Source organism: Onychostruthus taczanowskii, unplaced genomic scaffold (assembly GCF_017590055.1).
Source record: "Onychostruthus taczanowskii isolate IOZ18803 unplaced genomic scaffold, ASM1759005v1 scaffold2, whole genome shotgun sequence".
NCBI classification, from domain to species: Eukaryota; Metazoa; Chordata; class Aves; order Passeriformes; family Passeridae; genus Onychostruthus; species Onychostruthus taczanowskii.
The window spans coordinates 10,339,969-10,354,888 of NW_024499239.1; the positions used below are offsets into that span (position 1 = coordinate 10,339,969).

At 34.1% G+C, this 14,920-nt stretch overlaps 1 protein-coding gene across 2 annotated transcripts in view; it reads right to left on the reverse strand.

Moving 5' to 3' along the window:
- Positions 1-14,920, reverse strand: part of PCDH7 (protocadherin 7) — a 262,992-nt gene that overhangs the window by 76,207 nt on the left and 171,865 nt on the right. The window lies entirely within an intron of this gene.

Sequence of the window (14,920 nt, forward strand, 5' to 3'; positions counted from 1 at the left end):
CCAGCAAACTTTTCCTAACCAGACTCAAGGATTGTGTGCTTGAGGCATCTTGAAGATTAGGCTGGCTTCTGCTTTTCCAGGATTTATGAAACCTACACATTACACTTGTCTGTCTACACAGATATTAAGGTCTGCTATCATATTTGGCATACCACAAAACTTGAAACAGAAAGCAGTTAACCCTCAAAGTTTTTTAAAGTCATACCTGCTGTAGTCTTAGCCAACAGGTGAGTAGGCACAATCCACGCAGAATGATACATTTATATGAATGGCCCTGAGAGTACATGGTTACATGCAATACACTGTTGCTTATACACACATATTTGTACATAAAAAGATATCCAAATAAAACCTTTCTCAGACAGAAAAATATCTAGTTAAACTGTTGTTCTGAGGCAGTGGGCAAAACCACAAGTACATCCACCCTATTTCCTTATTTCAGTCACCAATGCTGTTATAACAATTTCTAATTCAACATTACCCCACTTATCACCTTCCAGTATCTTAATGTTATCTTTCTATGAGGTCAGCAATGACTTAAAGTGAAAAAAAAAAAAAGCTATAGTTCTCAGTAAAGGAAAATGCAATACTTTATTTTCAAAGAAAACAGAATCGTCCTAAACTACCTCTGTAAGGATTAATGTGTGTGCAATACATATTTTACTTCATAGCATTTTTGTTGCGCCAGCAAAGCTGCCCTTGAAGCCTTGAGATGCATCACCCTTAAAATATATTTTACTATTTTACTTTTACTGTATTTTACCTTCAAGGCATTGAGATCCTTGTGGTATAATTCATACTCTTCAAAAGAATTATGCACAGGATGGATGTGGTCCACAGTATCTGCTACTGGCATTGTTTACCTCCAGGTGGAATTGAATTCCTTGAACTCGGAAGAGCAACATAACAGCAATGTAACATATGTGCAATCAGGTCATTTGGCCTCTACCTGCTCTTTAAAAGATAATTGATCAGGATTTTTTTTTTTTTAAAAACCCTTAAAGTTACTAGGTGCGTAAATTAATCACATTTTTCTGTGCTAAAAATATATTAATTTTTACAGCTTTAAAAAGAAAAAAAATCACTGCTTTCATGCTGTCCTATATTTTATAATTTTCCGTCTTATATTTTCCTGTTCACTATTTTCTAATAAATCTCAGTGGGTGCAAATACATAAAAATATAATATATTAACATTTACTATTCTTACCAAGAATTTAAAAATATTTTATATGCATTTATATATTCTTCCTAAATATTCTATTTTACCTATGTCTACTTTTCCCAGAAGACAGTAGAACTTAAACATTGCTAGAATTACGTTATTGCTGCAGTAATTTCCTAAGGAACAGGAAAATAATAACTTTTAAAATACATGCTGATTGGTTCTTTCTAGTGTTAACTTTTCTAATTACAAAGACATTTCTAAACTCAGGAGTGCATGAAAAAGGAGGCTGCATCAAGACTTTAGTACAATTCTCACTTCTATTTTTAATTCCATAAATTAGGAAGGTGTAGTTGCCAGGGATTTTTTATCCTACTGGGAGGCTTATTGCATTGAGTCATCCCTACAGAAAACCACACAAATACCAGATACAGGGGAAGGGAGGAGACAGTACTTTCCGAGTATGACTGGCAGTGAAATTAACTCATCTGGGAGCAGAAAGTATTAGTCCACCATGACTGTAGCAAGGAATTTCCCCCTGAAATAACCTAAAGGTAATAAATAAGAACAGTTTCAAACTGAAGCAAAGGAGAATGAACAGAATTTTTTTTTTGTATTCTTAAAAAAATTATTTTAAAGGGAATGGGTAGGTAAGGAAGAGTGGGAGGGTTTTAAACTGTTTCCCTGGTAACACAGAGGGAGAGTACAATTTGTTAGGAGAGGAAAAAAAAAAACAACAAAAAGTTTAGTTTGCAACAGAATTATCTGAACATTTTCACAAAAACTGAGTAGGTCAGATTATAAATCTTTATACTAGAACAAAGTCCTTGATCATGTTTGTTGCTCAAGTATGGGTTCTCAGGTTTTATTGTTGTTATTATTATTATTATTATTATTATTATTATTATTATTATTATCATTATTTTCCCCTTTCCTTAAAGAAACAAGCAATTTAGACTCCTTACTTCCTCCTTTAATGAATTTTAAGCAATCCATGTCTGGGGTTTAAAATTATTTTGAGCTGGACACACAAAAGGCCATTAGATACTATCTGAAATATTTTCATTTATCTCCTAATCCAGCTGTAACCTGTTAATTAAAAATGGAAAAGAAAACAAACAATGAAACAAAAAACTAATTTAGTTTTAAATTCAAACCTTGTATATGACTGACCAACAAAAGTCAAAGTAGTTGTTTTCCTGGTTGCAACACATGCAAGGAGTGGGGTGGGGACTACACACCCAACCAGTTCAGGTTGTCTTTTGAGCACTAGGCTGCTGTTTCCAAAGTCAGATAGTTGTGCAACCAAAACAATAAGCATTAGGGGGATCTTTTTTTTTTTTTTTTTTTTTCTTTTTATGGAGCAAAAATTCTCTTGTCTATGCCTAGCAGGACACAAGGCTTTCAGCCCATGTGCTGCTGGGCACAACACTACAAGCTTTCACTCAGATTGCAATCCCTACTTGGAGTCTGCTGCTTTAGACAAACAGTGTATGACATATGTCAACTCTCCTTGGAGAAACAAGAACAATGGCAAGAGATGAACAGGTTTAGATCAGTACCATCAACTCCAAAGTGTCTGTGCCTTGCAGTTATCTTGAAATAACTGGAAAGCCACTATCTCTCTCTACCACAGGGCACTGTCTCCCTACCACAGCTTCAGTCACTCCTCTGAACACTCCAGCATGGCATGAACAATCCAAACACACATAAAAACAACATCATCACAGTGCCTCACAGAAGTAGAAAATCAATTGTGTTGAATGAATTATTATTCAACAGTAATTGCAAAATCATTTTAAAATTAGACCAGAATTGCTGCAGCTATTCCTGAGTTTCTCTGGTTCTCTTTATCCAATTCGTGTGGCTACCCAGGAAGCATTAGAGTAAAAATAGACATATGTAATGAAGTGAGTAAGATTTTTTCAGATTCTTTGGGAGGTGAAAACATCTCAATGTGCTTAGCAGATGTGTCTCTATCTGGATGTAACTTCTTAAACCTCAGGAAAAAGTATAAAATATAGCCATAAGGACATGGCATGAAAGTTATTCAGACAGATGCATGCACTACATTTGCAGTGTAGCTCTAAATTCACAATTACACCTTTCAGTTATAGTCCCAAACATATCTGATGAGAGTCTAACTACCCTCACCACTGCATATAAACTTTTTTTGTAAGTACTCTTCAAACTAAGCTTACTTACCAAAATAAGGAATCACCCAGCTATATGGAGAATGCACCAAATATTTACAGTGTTAAACAATTTCCTCTGGGTGACAGCTGTGGTCAGTGAACTACAATAGCTAATCTGCTATGAAAATTGTTTATGCCCCAATGGATTACAAGCTGACTACAGCTAGTCCTCTAGTAGAACTTGATAGAAACAGAAAAGCAGCTGCTACCAGGGTAAAAAAAACCCCACTTTTTGAATGCACAAAAAGCATGTTTTCCTGAGAAGCAGTCTCCAGCTTCAAAGATATCTGATATTGCAGCAGAATGCAGTCTTGAAAAGTAACATCACACAGCCACTCACTCACAGTCCCTCAGTAGGATGGCAAAAAGATCAGAATAAAAGGTTGACATAAAAGAGTTTAGCAAGACAGAAAAGGGAGGGAAAATAATAATAGTAATGATTGTGACAAAATAATATACAAAACAAGTGATGCAGTTTTTGACCAATCATTGATGCTCAACCAAGCCTTGAGAAATAGGCTGCCATCCCAGGCCAAACATCCCAGTTTCACTGTTCAGTATGACATCATAGAAAGTGGGATATCCCTGATATTAATCAGTTGGAGTCAGCTGTCCTTGGCTGTGTCCCTTCCCCACTCCTTGTGCATCCCTACCCTCCTCACTAGTGGGGTGCTGTGAGGGGCTGACTTGTTGTAAGCACTGCTCAGGAACAACTAAAACATCAGCGCCTTATCAGCATTATTTGCACCCCAATCCAAAATACAACATTTTACAAACTCCTAGGTAGAAAACTAATTCCATCCCAGCCAAAACCATGACTAATTCACAATGCGAAATGGAAATCTATTGGCAACAAAAAAAATCCATCAACAAGAGGGCCTATGAATAGAAATTTTAAAAATAACCCAAGTATAGGAAGAGTGTCTATCACTGTTAGAACCTCTGAAATTGAATTGATGGATCTGTATGCTGAGGTAATGTTTTGATTCATCATTCCCATTGACTCTACCACATTCCTTAACATTTCCATTTTTCTAATGTCCATTCACTTTGTAGAAATCATTATTTTGTACCTAAGATACTTTAAATTCTTATAAGAGATAAGAAAATAAAAAGACATGAGAGGACTAAATGGATTTTGCTTACTCACCTGCAAAAAAAGCATAATGTTTCAAATGCAGTTTAATATCCGTGACCTAAATTGCTATTATTAGTGTTTTGAAGTGACTTCAGTGACTACTTCTAGCCACAGTCTGAACACAGATAATTTCAGCATGAAGGTATCTAAACTCTTCCTGTGTTCTGCCTTTAGGATTTGGGATTAAGGATGAAGTGTCACAAAAACGCCATTTTCTTTGTCTATTAAATTGCTAGACATACAATGCCCTGGATTGCCACAATCATTTCCTGCCCAATAGACAGATATTGACACATCTAAACTTTAAGAGCACTCTCACTGTTACAAAGTCTGACATAATCTGTTTGCTCACACTTATCTGCTTTCCAGGAAACATAAAATCATTAAGCAAAACAAGGGGGTTTTATGATGCTCTAGTTTTAAGACTTATTTAAATTATTTTGGAGGAATGTAAAGATCAAAGATATATACACACACAAGCGTATAAAAATCAATTTAAATCAAGCATTCATTGAAAGAGGAGCTGGGATCCAGGTCTTCTAGCCAAACCCACTAACATCTGTCTTTGAAACAATAAATTTTCAAAATATATCAATGTGATAAAGAATATGAAGATTAACTGTGAAGATGGTGTTAATCCTAAGGACTTGAGTGTGCCCAAAACAATACAAATAAAAGGCATTATTTCTTCATATTTGTAGGATATGTTTTAAGAAAATATATTTTACACAATTTCTTAAAAAATGGTTCAAACACTGCAGCATAGCTATTGTCCATGCCATGATAAGATTTTCCTTGGTTGTTGTTTTACTGAAATGGCAATATATCACCACTTATATCAATGCTAGTTAAGACTTGCAAATCCTCAGGCTAATTTACTCTAACCTTATCCTCACTGACTACACTAAGAACTGTGAAGGTTTACTGTACTGAACATAGAAAATACCACTTCCAAGTTACTGTCCTTTTTTGTTAATTAGGATAATAATAAACTCCCCAATTCATGGGAATATATTTTCTTGTTTACTGTGTTTATATTACTGAAATGATTTGATGATCCCATTCAAATTCAACATCTAGTGAAGTTCACAGAAGACTCTCCATTCTGTACTAATGGGTGATATTAACACCACCTACACTCAATTTACTACTGTTAATGGGAATGGTCTTAGTTGGGCAAGCTCCATAAACATGAAACAAGCTTTAAAAGTCATTGGCCCCCTCATATGGTACAACATATTCAGGTGAATCTGACTTGGAATGTATGGGAAGTACTGTACTGTGTCTTGGACATTCTGCAGCCTGTAACATTGCTCACCAACATCTGACTGATTCCAACTCATCTCTGCCATTGAATCAGTCAGCACATGGGTGAAATTCTAGAAAAGAACCTTTGAGTAAATGCAGATCAACCCATTACACCTCGGAAGTACAGCTTATCATAGTGCGTGTGATATAGTACAGACTAGGAATATCAGCAACAAACAATAAGATACAAAATTAATGATTAGGTAAACCTTACATTAGAGAAGCAGCAATAAATACTTACTGAACGTTTTTAGATTTGTTAGTTCAATTCACCCACATTTCATTTTGAAAAGTATAAATGAGAAATCTCACAGGTTTGAATATATTTTATTTCTTTCCCAGGAAAAAGACTAAGGCCATATGTTTCTTGTTTTAGTGTCTATTGTTAAAACTTTTCATTGCTCTACAATATTTTTACATATATTACAGCCATAATGCTTTTCTTTCAGAAATTTTCAGACTGTTTTTATTCCAAAGCTCAAAATAAACCTGATTTGCAATTCTTGCCGAAGTCTTGGTGAAATACATTTGCTTATTTTTAGTATTTTGTGAACACTAAACAAAGTGTAACTTTACACTACCATAAACAGTCAAGTGTCTTACTTAATTTAATTTAATTTAAACTTTATTTTAGGACTATATTTGCAGAGATTGAATCAAGATGTTCCTTGCTCTATATATACTGTAAGTCTTAAAAAATATACCTCATCCATGGCACTCTACAATAACAGTTGCCCTTGCAGAAAAATAATATGTTCTCACTAGACGTCTTGACATTCCTTTTAGTAGAATTTAAAATTAGCAGATTTGAAGGAAATTTTGTCATTACGTTGTCATGTGTTGCCCTGACAAAAGTTTTTATTCATTATACCATCACTTTTAAATAAAAGTACATATGGAGATTTATAATTTTAAAGGTTGTTTTTTATTTGTTTGGATTTCTTTTGGGTTTTGTAGTGTTTTTTTAAACAATTGGGTAAAAATATTATAGATCCTTAAGTGGGTTTTAAGATCAGTTTTTATCATTTTGGCTGAGCAATATGAACAAAACAAATCAAAATCTTACCTAAGCACTGTCTGTGATCTTAACATATATGTGAATAAAGCCTAGCATTTATGGAGTCTCATTGATTATTAAAAAAAGAAAAAGTGTATTTCTGGAGAAATACTATATTCAGATTTGCTAAAAAAGTGAGACAAACAAGCAGAAAGCAGAATAAAAGTTACTCCCTTTGAGCAGCATATAAACAGTTCTGAATAAGGCACACATGTAACTGGTGTAATCTGACACAAACAAACCTCAACAGCCATAGAAAGAATGAATATGAAATATCCAATTATGGTATTGAAGGAGGCTCTTTCACTGAAAAATATGTTTCAATTTTTTATATTGACCTCTTTGACCACATTATTAATGGCAGATACAACATTAGTGTACAGAAACACTTGTATACACATATACAAGTAATGTTCTTCCCGCCCCCCCAATTTTGGTACAGATTTAAGAAATTGTCAGACTAAGATATTGCAGCTTTAGTTTATGTGGACAGGGAATAAGAGGACAACACAGAATAAGAATGGAGAGTAAGAAAGTTGTACCTTCCCTTCTCCTTGCAACAGTGCTGGTGCTTTGCACTGTTTTTCCTCCAAATGCTCCAAAGCCAATAGAAAAATAAAGTGTGCAGCACAGCTACAAACTGCCCCCCCAGTGTGCATGCTGGTGAGCAAGCATGCACAAATTCAATACATTGTGTGACAAAGCTTGGGAGATTACCCCCTCCTCTCATCACAATTTCACTTAAACTCAGATCTGGATACTGATTGTCACAAACAGCTTTACTGAATTATATATTACCAGGACACATAACAATTAATCATGAGCAAGGACTATGTACCATGCTCCAAGAAATGCTAGTGGTTAATATTTCCATTGATTTCTTTATTAAAATTCATATCTGATTATAAACCCTCTCTAAATGCTATTGTAAAAAAATATTTTGCTGACATTCATAAAACCTAATTCTTCAGGACATGGAAAAAGACAAACTTCTCATTCCAGCTAGAGGAGCAGCAGCAACAGTTATTTATGGTTTAAGTTTTTGGGGATTTTTTAGTCAAAGATAACTTTATTTGATACAGGAATAATTTAGATTCTAAAGCCTGATAAACTGATTTATTTATCCAAAGGAATATCAAGTAGGTTGTGAGAAGTAGAACACTAAAAGAGAAAACTCAAATTTTATTCTTTTAAAAGTCTCTTTTAACTGCACTATTTATCTAATTAAATTAGAGGGAGGGAAAAATGTCATGGCCTAACACTCAAATTTGAAACACTTTCTAATAGATACTGAGAAGTGACGGCAATCTCAATTTCTATTCTAAACAAATAAGTAAGTACAGAGCATGGATTTGGATAGAAGACATTGTTTTAATTAAAAAGAGATTAATTTTTAATAACTGCACTACCCCCCCATAATTAAAAAATTCAAGATCACAACCGAGTTCTGTCAGACTACAACAGATGAAGTTTTTCAAACTATTTTTCTTTCTTCTGGTGGATACAAATGAAATGGGGTAATAGTCCTGTGAAACAATATTCACGTTCTAAATGGAGCATAGTAGTCCCAATTCCCATTGACTTCAAGTGCTCATGTTAAGTATTATTTGTTGCGCAGAAACATTTTTCAGTCTCAGGAGGTTTAAGCTCCACTTGAATGAATAATATCCATTTTCCCATGCAACTGATAGATTCAGGGAAAACTGTTCTTCATGCAAATTAGGTTACACCATGAATAGAATTAACCTAAAACAAAGGTATAAAAAAGTAATAGAAAGCTTCTTTTCCATCTCTAGTTCAAGTGCAGGAGTGGGAAAATGATTCTGTTCCCTGGGTGAACTTCAGTTCTTAATTTGGCTGCTCTAAAAACTTGACACAAACTGTAGATCTTAATGTCACATGCAGAAAATCCTTGAAGAATAATTTCCTTCTTTATTTCAGAATAGTGGCAGAAGAAAGGCAATTTAAACATATATTCAAGCAACTCCTACTAGTAGTATAATTTCTGGCTACCTTTTCTCTTTACTTTATTACAACTTTTGTTTTCCTGGAAGCAACAAAGTGAAAACACAGATAGATACCACAGTTCCTAAAATAACCAGTCCATTTCCACATAACCTGATGGGCTTTCCAGCTCCCTTTAACTGCCACAAGGTTATAGTTCTAAAGTACAAGTAAATATATCTGAAACATTGTCTAATGTAACTTTGAGCAATACTCCATATATTCTTATCTTACCGTAGTGAGGGGAGGGTGAGAAAAACACTTTGTTCAGTTTTTGGAGGGACTTACAGTCAGTGGCAAACAGAGGAAACCAAACTGTCCATAAGAAGGTAAAAACACTACCCTTAGCCTACTCTGCCACCATCACTCCTCCAGAAGTAGCTCAGCATAGTAAAAGTAGAGGATTAACAATACATAGAAGAGCTGGAGAAGGAGTGTACACACTTACTTTGCCCAGCTACTTTTCCATATTACTGTTATCATTATGCAGTATCATAATCATATTGCATAATTCCCCCATAGCACATAATGTTTTATCCAAGTCTTCTTGCTTAAACAAGGAAGCTTCTACTCCCTTTTCTTATGGTTTAGAAATGGCTTTTCCTATCAGAAAAAAGAGATTGTCACCAAGATTGTCCCATTTTACTCATCTCACATTGGCACAGGTACATATGGCACTAATTACGACTACATTCTACCTAGCAAGAGATGATGAGGCAGGATTAAAGATGATGCCCTGCAAAAAGTCTGTGAAGAAGTGCACTCTAACAGTTCTTTCTTAATTCTTTTTATCTGTATCCAGTGCAGGTGTGTCCTAATTGGCATATTAAATTCAGTTAAGAGGCCAGGAAACATCTGCCTCCAGTTAAAACACATGTGGAAGGGCATGCATCATGTCTTTGTACCCTTTCTGTGGAGTACTGAAAAATTCAAACATACATTCTAAAGTGGGGAAAAAATAAAGGAAGAGAAAGAGCAATATAAAAGAAATTCCAAGAGAAAGTTTGAGATGGCATGTTAAATCATAGAATATATCAGCTAGAAATGATGCTGCCTTTCAAGAAAGTATTTCCTTTGTTGTACTGCTGATTAATTTCCCATGTAGAATATTCATCAATGTATCTTTAGAAGTACACTGGTTATAATGAGGTAATTGCGCTCAATATTGGAAAAATGTCATTTTATTTGTCTTACTGGTCCATTAACATGGCTTGCATCCGAGTAGAAAAGCTACTGCAATATTTGCCTGAACCACAAAGTATTCTTCAGATGTTTCCTCTCTACTGCCACGGAAGGATTCCTTCTTTACTTGCACATCTCCATTTGCATAATATTCTAGAAGTTAATACAGATAGATATGGCTGTCTTTTTTTTCTCATTACTATGACCACAATGTTTTCTAAAAAAATTAATCTACTATTATCTTCAAAGTAAAACAAGTATTATCCCAAACAAGCTTCTACAAGTGCTTGCAGCACTGGGGAGAAGAAATCCTTTATCCATCAGGATACAGTTTGGCAGACCTAGCAATAATTTACGGACACTTTTCAGCCGTGTAACTGCTAAATCACATATGTATGCACCTATTCCTGAACTCTGTTTAAAATTTCAGGTTTAAACTCTCCTTTGTCATAAATATAGCTTAGTCATCATCACTGAAATATTCAAAAGCATTTCTCAAGATAGGCTTTTTTAAGTGACCTATATTAGATGCAGTTCAGAGTGATGTTTGTCATAAATGAATTATTGACTACAGTACAGGGGAACAGGTTTATCATGTCTTTCTCCTTACATTGATATATTGATATGAATTTGTATACTTCAGTCTCCAGGTATAAGATATTTTTTGAGAATTGGATAGCATCACATGAGACTGAAGCACTAAATGTGCTGAGAGAGGAAGTTATTTTCTGAAGCGCTACAAGTTTCATCAGAGGGTAGGAACTGTGCTAGACCAGACAGAATGGCATTTGGATTACACAACAGTTTCAGTTAATATCAAAGTACATATATTTTGGACATCATTTTCACCACATTGAAGCCAGAGGTCTTTGTGTATTTGCACAAACCATTAGGAAAATGCATATTTATTTATCAGTGAAAAAATTTCAATTAAATTTTTCTTACTGCATTTACAAAAGTAGTGGATTGAGCATGGTTCCCAACTCCATGAAAACCATGCTGTTATGCTTCTCTTCCAGGAATCACTTGAATAAAGAGGATGGGCCAATCAAAGCATGTTTATTATCTTAGGCACTAGAAACACATTATCTGTGTGCAAATCCTTTCATTGATAATATTTAATTTTCTTTTAATTAATTTTTCTCATTAGTTTTCTAAATGAATGCCAGGGAACTTCAAAGTATGGCATAGACAGATGACAGAGTTAGGTGTTAGACCAGTACATTATCTGTATACTCCAGCATTAAACTCTAGGAGAGTCAAGACTGAATAAAACTGAGATAGAGTAACAGTATAACTGAGAGGGGGTGGGGAGGGAGTATGGAGAGGGAAAAAGACTTTGAAAGACTTGTGAGAAGACAAGGATTAAAAACTTTTTTTTTTCTGGTATTTGCAAAAAGATAAAACAGAAAGTAACTGGACAGATCAGGAGGCAAAAACTCTGCCAGACTGCGCAGACAACATTAGAAAAATTGAGCCAGTTTATCTACAGAGAATTGCTGCACAGTTTAAAACCCAAGTAGTGAATAAGGTTAAAGACAGTACAGCAGTGCCGGACCATGAGAGAGTGGACAAGCAATTTAGAATTGAGAAAGTCAGGCAAAAAAAAAAAAAACAACATTTTTTAAAAAATAAGGTACAAGTCTTTATACTAACATCTAGGAACACAAGTTCCTTCATCAATCATATGGCAATGAATCAAGACCATGTAAAGACAGCATTTGGACCTTGTCCCCAGACTGATCACATGCAAAGTTCTGTTGCTGGAAAAGATTTTCTACAAATAGCACTATGCCATATTTTATATTTGAAATTAACCTGATGGCAATGCATAATCTAAATGATTCAGGAATCAATAAAATATCATTTTTATAAGTGCATAATAAGGAAAAAGTCATTAACTCTTTTTATAACTAATATTTAGAAAGAATTTTATCTCCTTAAGCTTATTTTTATATATTAGTATGCTGCCTTTTTTATTTTAAACTGTTATACAAAATATTTTTTTTCTTTTCAGCTCCTCCCACTATTTTTCAAAAATTCTTTGTTGAATGTTTTTATACCACATTTTCCTGCCTTTCAAAACATTATTGTGTGCAAAAGGAACTGTATTATGCAAGCCCAAAGCTCAGGCCATTTTGGTAGCTGTTACAATAGCCTGCCACCAGTTTTTTTCTCGAATTACAAAACAAACCGATAATTTTTCCTGTCTAAGTGAAATCACAAGTCAACAAAAGATGAACTAGAAATTCAATAATAATACTGTCTATGCTGCATATAGTTTACACACTGAATTTGAAAGCAGGAAAGGAAAATAAAGGACAGGGGAACAAAAGAATATCGCCTCACTGAAGATCTCACATGGGAATACAAAGTTTTTACACTATACAAATAGTTTATGTTTCAGAGATAGAATCATTCCTTAATAAGTTTGGCCAGTGGATATCAGTAGCTGCATATCAGCTGGAAATAAGACCCAAATAAGATCCCTTATCTTAGCAGAAAACTCAGTGCAAGTTCAAAAATTTACAATTAGAGCTTACACTGAAGAAATGAAAACAAGGCACTAAAGAGAATAATTTCCTCACTTTGTCAGTTGGTATGAAAGACAAATGTGATTGGCATCCATCAGTTCTCAGAAGTAAAGAGCTTCTTTTGACTGGAGTCTCTAACACTAATAGCCAGTCAAAGGGCAAAGGAAGTAAGTGCAGCTGAAACAATCACACTGAAAATAACATTGTCTACAGCTTCAGAAGACATTCCCAGAGAAAGTAACACTTGGGTGTTAAATATAGCTTTGCTTGCAACATTTTTGACCTTTTCCAGGACTGCATAGACCAGCTAAACTCAGTTGTATAATTCTAGTGGAAATAAAAGTTGGTTTAATTATCGTTTAAAATACTTTTCCTCATTCCTTGATCACATCAGATCTTTTAAAAAAAACCAAATAAACAAAAAAAATCCCAAAATCTTAAAACCAACTAACAAAAACCCACACAAATTTAAAAACAAACAAACAAACAAAGTTTCAGTAAGATAACAGGCTACTATTGTATTTGCACGCAAATTTCTTTTAAAGGTCCAAGGAATGTCTCACACAACAAGCATAAGACTTGGAGAGCCTCTGGAAAAGGGAGGTGAAGTTGTCTGAACAAGACAAAGCCCAATAAATACTTTAGTTAGTACATCTGTTGAACCATAGCACAGTCAACACCAAGCACTAGAGGCTAAATTTGATTCTTGGGAAAACCTTTTAAAGAAATAGCTCAACAAGTAATACATCAAAAGAGAAGTCCAAGTTTTCTGGATGATAGTACATAAAACTGAAAGAAAAGGTCAAGGTATTCTTTAATATGAGCAAAAGCACCTTTCCTCACACCTATTTTTACTTCACACCAATAGATTTTATTCTGTTTGTGGTGTGTCATGAAACTGTTGGCACATGAGTGCAATCAAAAGCCATCTGATAACTCTACATTTTTTTCATTATTCAGGAAAGAAATATGAAAATGTTCAGGTGTTCACCTAAGATCAAATTATTTTTCAGTGAAGGAATTTAATTTTGGATATAAATGTAATAATCAGTTCAACAAGAGCTATTTATAACATGTGTAGCTTAAGTTTAAAAGGAAAAAAAATAGAGGAAGACAATGTAATTGCTATAGGGAACAGAGTTATAAACAGAAAACTTCTTCATAAACTGTAAGAACAACTATAAAATAATAATTTGGATTAATAATAATGTTACTGACAAGGTTACGCAAACCATACTCTACACCTCAGGAAAATCAGAAATCATTTACATACAAAATTTCTCATTAAAATGGCACTAATCTCTAAAAAGAATCTTCCAGAAAAAAAAAAAAAATCGGTTTCTTTCAAACTGATTTATTAGTATACTAACTATTTTGGTGATAGCATGGTAGGAAATTTTATTTTAAATAAATGACTGATATTTTATAATGAAACAGGTGTTAAAGGAATAAAAATTATCAGGTAATAAGAATGACTTTCTAACTTAACAATAAAAGTAAACATTAAAGGGACCTTTAGTAATCACTGTAATAGACATCATGATATGGTTCTTCTAGATCCACTGTACACAATTATGCCAACAGGTTTGTAAATTTTTTTAAACTCTCTACTAAAGTTCAAAAGTTGATTTTTAGTTCTGTTAAGCTTAGAAATATTTTGATATCAAATAAATTATGTCCTTCACAGAGTGTTATAACCCAGCCTGCTACAATGTTGTGTGGAAACATCACTGTTTGTCAAAGTACATAAATAAATCCTCATGAATTCTATCTGCCTTTTTTTTTCTCTCAGACAAAGATATGATATCAGAATCTTATCAGTCTGATATGAAAGACTATATTTCAATTTTACCTTTCATTTCTGAGCATCTGAATTTGAAGAAACTTTGTACATAGAAAATACGAGATCTGAAAGGTAAAGGTTATGGATCCACTTCCTTTGGTAATTTTGTTTGCTTTATACTCCTGTCCATGGCCAGAACATGTTCAAAGGTGTTCTGAGCACTGAGTCAGAGTTGATGCAATGCTGTCTTGCACCGCACTGATATAAAGTAGAAATGTATAAATAAAATATATCTGTCTTAAATGACAGAAATATTGTAAAACACAAACATAAGAAAAAATGTAAAGATAATAGAAGTAAACCATAAATAATAAAAATATATGAAGTTTTTGTACACCTAGCTTCAGGAGATCAAATGCTTTGCTGTTCCTGGGACAGCTTACACAGACATCAACTAGAAAAAGTCTAGCCAATTGGAGCCCTGGTTTAAACAGTTCAGTGAACCTCCTTCTTTTCACTCTGCCTGCAGACAAGATGTTTGTGAGTTCTTTTATC